Source organism: Macrobrachium nipponense, chromosome 4 (genome assembly GCF_015104395.2).
Source record: "Macrobrachium nipponense isolate FS-2020 chromosome 4, ASM1510439v2, whole genome shotgun sequence".
Lineage (NCBI taxonomy): Eukaryota > Metazoa > Arthropoda > Malacostraca > Decapoda > Palaemonidae > Macrobrachium > Macrobrachium nipponense.
The window spans coordinates 131294051-131304050 of record NC_061100.1 but is presented as its reverse complement, the minus strand read 5'-3'; positions in this window follow the sequence as shown (position 1 = coordinate 131304050).

Sequence of the window (10000 nt, the reverse complement as noted above, 5' to 3'; positions counted from 1 at the left end):
GGGGGTAGCGTTGCGCAAGGCTTCCTATCGTTAATTCTGCATCCTCCACATTTAGTTTCAGCAGAAATATATTTGGCCAAGCTCACGTTCAACTGTTCGTTCGTTCGTTCGTCCTATCTGTTATTTACATTCAGCCTCGGCGTTCGCTAACTGAATATTCTCAAACACGGGGTTTGATTGTATATGCAATTTCAAAGCTATTTCTGCCGTTAAAATTCAACGGAGGCCATTGAAACAAAAACAGAAAAACAAAACATTCATGTGAAAATTGTCCAGGGTTGATTTTTGCCGCCGAGGAGAGAGAGAGAGAGAGAGAGAGAAGAGAGAGAGAGATGCAAACGACGGTTTCAAGCACCAGTGCTGTAATGATTTTCTCCTATAAATCTGATGGCGGGCGGTGCTAATTACACCCAGTGTCATTCGCAGCTTTCGTTTACTCTCACCAAAAAAAAAAAAAAAAGAAGAAAAAACCAGGCTAATGGCATTACGTTGTTATTAGGAGTTGATTTCGGCCCAAAATGAATATTTGTATGTGAGTGCATGTAATGGTGTTTTGAGCAAATGTTCGATATATTTTTGAAAAAAGAAAACTATCGGCATTTATCCATATAAGAGTTTTAATTTAAATTTTTTTTATTTCTATTGGGGGAACTTGTTGACAGCGCGTTGCCAGATTCTTCAAAAATACTACGTCACCTCCATAAACCTCTTTCGGTCCATCTTAGAAGGGGGTTTCTCGGCTACTTTCTCCTTTCAATACTTCCGATTGCTATGATTTTTTTTTTTACGAATGTTTTTTTCTCGAGTCTCTCTATGTGACCAAACCATCTAACAAAAATCCTCATTTATTTTTGTGTCCATCTCAAACTCTGAACTTTTCAGCACTTCTCTCACCACACACACACTTGGGGAAGAATGAATTTTTACGGCTCGCTCTCTCTCTCTCTCTCTCTCTCTCTGAAGATTCTAGTCCCTGCTACCTTCCTCTTTTCATTTATTCTGTTCCCTTATCAACAGAAAATCCCAGACAACTTTTACACAAAACATCAATAGCATTCAACCTCCTACAGTCGTCCAAATCCTCAGTAATATTCTAGGCTCAACTTTCAAGGTTTACACTTAACCCAGTAATCTGACTTTTGCCAATACTTGCCTCAAATGTGTTCTCGTATGATAATAGCGGCTTCGTTTCAATGTTACATGTGATTGTTACATCCATAGCGTTCGCCTGTAATGATGAAAAGAAACTGCATAAATCATCTACAAACATCAATCACCTCTCAATTCATTTTATATTTACGAATTATTATTATTATTATTATTATTATTATTATTATTTTATTATTATTATTATTATTATTATTATTATTATTATTGGGTAGCAATCTCAATTACGAGGGCACTAGTAATGTTTTTTAAGGTCCACAATGATATACTGATTTTATTACTGCTTCCATCAGTATATCATTGTGGACCTTAAATAACATTATTATTATTATATTATTATTAATGCAGCTGTTGTTGTTCACAACTAACACGATGATCAAGCTTCATAGGTTAAAGTGTCCATACATAAAATAGAGAAAATAGTGCTAAGAGAGGAGACATACAAAAATGAAAATAACAAATAGATATAGTATATTGTCAGATGAAAATATAAATAAATATAAATATATAGACATACTTAGCATTGAGAAATAAGCCAAGAAAATTAAAATAATGTGATTGTAAAGTTTTCGTGAAGCGTAGCAACTGTTCATAGCTCTAAGAACATTAAAATTCATAACGCTGCCAGGTAGACCGTTTCACAGCGTTGCAGCGAAGGGAATGAAGGATCCCTTGCATTTGGCAGTGTAACCTCGTGGTCTCTCAGCAGATCGTGGATGCTAAGGCCCTGCGAAGCCAGAACGCTGCTGTATACTTGATAGTGGAAAGTGTTTGTTGAATTGAAACGCCTTGATTCCCTCCGCCAAGAGCAACGGCTGTGAAAATGCCAGCTAATACTTCTAAACACTCTGACATAGAAACAGAACATTATTTTATCCATTACAAAACGACGAGCTTGATTGCGCGAGCTACGCTGAGCTGGAACCTGGTGCTGTTCTCACGTCTCCCATACCTTCCTGATCCCCTACCTGCCCGCCCCCACCCCAGGCGGACAAAATGGTTTGCAGGAGGAGGGTGGATTAGTCATATCTCCCCTACCCTTCTGATCCCCTACCTTCCCCGGACCAGCAGATTTGCAGGAGGAGGGTGAATGTGTCATGTCTCACCTACCCTCGCAATCCCTTACCTACCCAGCCCCTACCTGAGGCGGACAAACAGGTTTACAGGAGGTGGGTGGATTTGTCATGTCTCCCCTACCCTCCTGATCCCCTACCTACCCCGGACCAGCAGGTTTGCAGGAGGAGGGTGAATGTGTCATGTCTCCCCTACCCTCCCAATCCTTTACCTACCCAGCCCCGACCTAAGGCGGACAAACAGGTTTGCAGGAGGAGGGTGGATTTGTCATGTCTCCCCTACCCTCCTGATCCCCTACCTACCCCGGACCAGCAGGTTTGCAGGAGGAGGGTGAATGTGTCATGTCTCCCCTACCCTCCCAATCCTTTACCTACCCAGCCCCGACCTAAGGCGGACAAACAGGTTTGTAGGAGGAGGGTGAATGTGTCATGTCTCACCTACCCTCGCAATCCCTTACCTACCCAGCCCCCACCTGAGGCGGACAAACAGGCTTACAGGAGGTGGGTGGATTTGTCATGTCTCCCCTACCCTCCTGATCCCCTACCTACCCCGGACCAGCAGGTTTGCAGGAGGAGGGTGAATGTGTCATGTCTCCCCTACCCTCCCAATCCTTTACCTACCCAGCCCCGACCTAAGGCGGACAAACAGGTTTGTAGGAGGAGGGTGAATATGTCATGTCTCCCCTACCCTCCCAATCCTTTACCTTCCCAGCCCCGACCTGAGGCGGACAAACAGGTTTGCAGGAGGAGGGTGGATTTGTCATGTCTCCCCTAACCCCCGATCCCCTACCAACCCCTTCTCCTACCCGGGGCGGACAAACAAGAAAGCTCAATTCTGATTTTATTATTATAGAAGACAGCAGTAAATATGTATTGCATATTTTACATAGATCGTATTTGAAGGAGTCGTTACGAAGAAAACAATAGACTTTTTTTTTTCTTTTTTATCAAGAAACCCCTAAATTTTGCCTACCTAGAAACTAAAGGAATGTTGTAACGCTTTTTAGAAATGTCAACTGCAATTCATTATTGGGTAAGGGTGTTTAGTATGCTAGAGTAGGGGTTCTTAACAGGGATTATCCACACCCCTTGGGGGTATGAGAACCACATGCGGGGTTATGGAACTTGATCTCTGGATATTTGTATATATTTGATTTTAATGTGTCAATGTATACATGGGTACATTTTGTAAATGAATAACTATATAAAACTATAAATGCTTTTCATTTTCCTTTATGTTCTATTCGTAGCTATTCATATCTAAAGCATGTATTAGACTTAAGTATATTAAATTACTCGTCAACAAATAGGACTTAAGTGGGCTTAAGCAAAGCGGATATGGAACCAATTCATTGTGGGGGCGGGGGGGGGGGGGGGGGGGGGGGGGGGGGGGGGCTGTGTCTAGAGTCATCAAAAGGTTATGAACCCTGTGCTAGAGGATTATTATCATAATTCCATTTTTAACGTTTACAAATCCAATTCCCCGGAATTTCAGCAAGTTATTTCTTCATGGAATATGATTAAAATAATAACCGTGTTTCGATACCAGTTATAAGCTGAAAACGGCAACACCTTTATTGACGATTTCTCATCCATTAGCTCCAAAACAAGACGTGAAAGATAACCCATCCGTTCTAATAAGATGAGCGCGCACAGAACGGCCCAGTTTATCTCGTCCTCCGGATATATACTTCAATGATTAATAGCATGAACTCTCTTGCGCCTAATTTGCCGAGAAAATGTTGCAGCAGACAAAGAGTTTGGCATCTCCTACCTTTCAATGTCACATGTGGAAAGTACCACGGCCACCAGGGAGAGAGAGAGAGAGAGAGAGACGAGAGAGAGAGGAGAGAGAGAGAGAGAGAGGAGATAGAGAGAGAGAGAGAGAGTTCAAAGATCTTTAATTAAAGATGTTATAACTTATATCGGTGCAAGTAATCCCGTTAAATCTATTGCCTATTGTGAAAGGTTCCCAGTGACATATCTAAAATATTCCCTCGTCTGTTTAATGGTTAATGAAATTCTAATAAGGTTAAAATCGCTAACATTGTTCTTGCCTTTTTCTTATATCTAATTAATTTCGGAATCTATATCATTTGATAATACATGAGTTTCATGCCCTCGAGGTTTTACTGCATTTAATTATGGGATAACAGAAAAAAATAAGAGAACTTGTCTATACACCCATCGAGTTGTTACATTTAAAAGCAGATTCAAACCTTTGCTCAGTTTGGTCTCCGAAACAGAATCTTAAACCTGATTGTATTGAATATAACAGTGTGACGAGTTTAATTTATTCGGACAGCGCTGGGAAATTAATCAAATTATTAGGAAAGGGCCTGACAGGTCGTATAGTTTGAAATCCCATAAAGATATAGTTTCTATTTAATTTTCTATGCAATATTTATAGAGCTTGACCCAACGCCGGGACAGGAACATTTTCTATACGATCCGTATGATTCCAACTCTTCTTTTCCACCGTTATCCCTACATTAAGGGGTCGGCTGCCTGATGCGTCTTCTCCACTGCCTTCTATCAAAGGGATCATCCTCCACCAAACCTCTTCTCTCCATATCTTCCTTCACTTCATCTCGCCATCTCTTTCTCTGTCTCCCTCTCGCTCTTCCTCCTCTAACAGGTTCCTCCCAAACCCTCTTCACTCCCTCCTCGTCATTCATCCTCAACACATGCCCATACCATCTCAGTCGTGACTCTCTTATCAAATCTGCAATCTTGACTAAGCCTGTCCTTCTTATTTCATCATTTTCCAATCTCTTAAGCAGCGATGTTCCCATAATCCACCTCAGCAATTCTCTTCTCTGCTCTCTCAAGCTTTACTTTCTCTTTTCTTCTTAGAGCTCATGTTTCTGCTCCATACATTAATACTGGTCTTGTCAATATGAATCCAGCTATTTAAGGCCAAATTCTTTGAATTGTTCATACCCGTGGTGCTACGTTTCCGCGCAATTACTGAACAAATTTCTGAAATTAGTTTCCCCTGGATCCAAATTAAATAATAAGAGACCTTTCGACGTAAGAGGGACTGTAAGGATCTGCCGACCATTTTTTGCATTATTTCTTGTTGAGCAACCATATCGTTATTACTGAACTTATTTTCCCGTTAGGTTCAATGGAGATGTTGGTCTGCAGTATTGATAAACAAACGTTGATTCTACATGAATGACTAGCCTTTGTAGTTTGATTTTATTCAACATGATTTAGTTAGTAGGCTCCATATCCTCATAGATTTATAATTCAGTATTATATGAAAATAGTATTAACGGTACTAATCTTGAGAGCCAGAGGTACTTTTGTATGGGAATTAATTTTGCTACAGGTTTCTACATTCTAAAGTGGTGCAAGTAGAACGAACATACGATGCTCGAATGAAGCCCAGTTTAAATCAGACATTGCCGGTTGATTATCTCAGTTAGAAGGCATTCGTCACTGCTGTAATATGTAGTCATCGTGAATCAAGAACACACAAAAATATCAGAACTTTTCCGTTCCAAGAGGTCCTTCAGTCCTTACACCGTTGGACTGTGGAACATCCTCCCAGAGGAAGTAGTACAATTGGAACTTTAGAAGTGCAAGCGAAGGAGCATTGCATTGGGACCCTAACAGTATTCTCCTTACATTCTGATAATTTTTTTGTTTATCTATCTGTTAATTTATTGATTCATTTTTTCTTTTTTAACAAGTGGGGCATCTGCCTCCTGTATTTCCCTGTGCCTCTTCTTACTTCATCCTAATGAACACCTTATTCTTTGGAAGCTTGCATTTTAAGTCAGTGACCCCTGGTGGGTTTGTTCCATATGAATAGGTTTCATCTTCTGAGTAATAATAATAATAATAATAATAATAATAATAATAATAATAATAATAATAATAATAATAATAATAATAATAATAATAATAATAATAATAATAGATAAAACAAACAAAAAATATTTGTAACAATATGCCCATTTCCAACAAAACAGCATCACTTTATTTTCATTAGAGACGTACGAGGGTAAGAAAACGTACATTATAAAGCCGAACATCCCAAGAAGGCGCATCAAACGGTACCACTGTATACTACGTACTGCCGCAGCTCTTGGAAATTACCAGCATACGGGAGGTACTAAATGAACCTCCCCTGTTTGTTATGCCGAGTTAATGTTTAAGGGAACGTGGGAGAAGACACTCGGCCTCACTGTTCTGCCTATTTGAGGATAATTTGTTTCAATTTATGTTTATTTTCTTGGTGCTGTATCATTCCAGAGTCTAATGAAAGTTTCCGGCCATTTCTTTTTCTCTCCGGGAAAGAGGGCCTATAAATTTTGGGGTTTAAATTGCGTCCAAGTTTCTGGATAATTTCCCCTTGTCTGAAACTTAGGTCTAGGCGTAATTTCAGATCTCTGCCAGTTGTATCTCTGGAAGAACGTTTGTTATTATCATCGTTATTGCTGTTATTATTCTCTTTAAGAACATATTAGATAAACATTCATTATTTAGTGCAAAATGATGACATCCATTGTTTTGAAGTCAGGGGGGAAAAAGTCACGGAGCAAAAATGTAATTGAAGTAAGCAATAAAAAAGGAATACTTCTGTATGAGTCAAAAGTTCATGGTGACTCTCTTTGAAGTTTGGGTCGATTCATTATTCAGCAAAACAATCCCTAGTATGTATTATCTGTTTACGTTTGTTTATTCCTATTCTGACATTTTTGTAATCGGTATTTTTCCCCCGATTGACTTCAAAGAATGTCAATGAATCAGGCTACTTGGCTGAAAAGTTGCACGTTAGAAAAATGTCCGTCATAAATTGTTTATCGAGCTACCAAGGTCAACTTTGGCGTCGTATTTTCTGTATAATGACCGAAATGGCGTTTCACCGAATAGAGAATATAGAATATTTAGAGTCGTATTGTGCTACATTTACTGAAAGGTAATCATGATACAAAAAATAATATAAAAATCGTATGGTACAATTACACCGATGCCTTGAAGTATGCAATTTATTTTTTCAACTGTTATTGAAGCGGGAGCAGACTGTGAGAAAAGAACATAAGAATTATTGGAAACTAATTTGTTCATACACAAATATATATATATATATATATATATATATATATATATATAATATATATATAATATATATATATATATACATACAATAAAAAAATACAATATATAATATATATATATATATATATATTATAATATATAATATATAATATTATATATATATATATATAGAATAATAGTATATTATTATTATAATATATATATATATATATATTAATATATATATATAAATACATATATATATATAATATATACTGTAATAATTATATATACTATATATATATATATATATATATATATGAATAATTTATCACATCACCGTGATTCATATAGATCATTCGAGCTACAAATGTCCTTTAATGTCTAATTCGCTCTACCTCAGAATTGATATATTTTCATATATGTCCCGAAGTGGAATTTTTAGTCGATAATAATTTCGTCCCCTCATGGAATCGAACCACCGTCCAGTGGACGGGAACGAAATCAGGACGGCCTAGTGACGTTATCAAGTCGGCCGTCCTGATTTCGTTCCCGTCCACTGGACGGTGGTTCGATCCCATGAGGGGACGAAATTATTATCGACTAAAAATTCCCCTTCGGTACATATATGAAAATATATCAATTCCGAGGTAGAGCGAATTAGATATTGAAGGACATTTGTAGCTCGAATGATATATATAAATATATATATATACATATATATATATATATATATATATATATATATATATATATATATATATATATATATATATATATATATATTAAAGATACTATAGAGTACACAAAGATACTCCACTCGAATTTTTTTCCTATAAAGGAATGCATTCCACGAAAGCCACCGAGCGCTTGTAATCTATTGCCGTCATCAAGGATGAGGCAGTGACGTCACAAGAAACGTCAGGGCGTACGTCACGGGTGTAAAAACCATCCATTCAAGATTTTCTCTTAATACCATGAGTTCAAGATTTTCTCTTTATACCATGATTTCAAGATTTTCTCTTTATACCATGCGTTCAAGATTTTCTCTTTATACCATGCGTTCAAGATTTTCTCTTTATACCACGTATTCAGAATTTTCAAATTTACACCATGAATTATGGACTTGATCTTGATACCTTGCAATCAGGATTTTCTCTTAGTGCCATGCATCCAAGATTTCCCTTTACTCCAGGAACGGTGGGCAGCACTACAATCAAAGTACAGTCATATTTCATATAAAATGCAACCATAATATTAATTTTTAAGAGGTATGTTTTGGTAAATTCCAAATGTGATCGACAAAAATAAAAGTTTGACTACATAAGCCGCAGCCAAAATAACCTTCTGAACATAGGATATAAACAAATGAAGCTATTCATCAATCGTATCGCAAACCGTGTTCCCATTGGTTGGGATTTATGACGTCATACTTTTCATTTTGATTACAGCCGCCAGTTGTCTCTACTGTCGCCGTGGTACCGCTCATATGACTAACTTAAGTATCTTTGATATATACATATATATATTATATATATATATATATATATATATATATATATATATCTATATATATACATATAATCGTATATATATATATAATATATATATATAATTATATTATATATATATATATATATATTCACTATACACACACATATATATGTATATATATACAGAGGTCAGGAAGAGAAGAGTTGAGTTATGCATCTAACTGTGGTTAATAAAAAAAAAAAAAAAATCACAATTCAATTGAAGACTTCGATCATTCCTCAATCGATAACATTTGGAAAAACAGATTGTCTGATTGAACCAAGTCTTGAATTATTATTCTTATTTCATTACAAAACCAATGAATACAAATCCAAGCAATATTAGTCGAGTGAAGCTCTCTTAAACTCTACGTTTCTGATGAAAACAACGGAGAGGAGAATTAAATCGTATAGAAAGAATAATAAAATAATTGCGCAATTATCTTTCATCGTTTATTTCCCCATTCTTATGCGCCATATCAATCTCACCAGTTCAAAACCAGGATTCAAATGTAGATTCTATTTCCTGGAGCGATTCTATAAAATCATAGATGCGTGTCATAAAAAAATGTTTTTCAATTGTTTTTTTTTTCCTGCAACCGTACGTTGAGGATTAGACTGGAAAGAAAAGACGGAGAAAAAAGTCTGCAAACGGCCTTTTTCTTGACAGTCATCCAACAATATTCTTTATTACATTTCTATATACCCTGGAGAAGAGGCTGTCTATAGCAGATCTTAAAAACTCGACGAAAACACGAAAGACATTTTACTATATACATATATATTCTTGGCAAGGGGAGGTATTTGAATACCCAAACTAGAGGATTATCCAAATACCAAGATTTAGTGCCATGTCTCAAATATGTCTTGAATATATGCTTCGTAAAAGCTGGTGATAAAGCCTACGTAATATAATTTTATTATAACACGACACACATACAATATATATATATATATATATATATATATATATATATATATATATATATATATATATATCACACACACACACACACACACACACACACACACATATATATATATATATATATATATATATATATATATATATATATATATATATATATATGTATGAGTTGTGTAATATACCTTGGTATTTGGATAATCCTCTAGTCTGGGTACTCAAAGGTCTGTATTATCAAAAAATACTGAAAA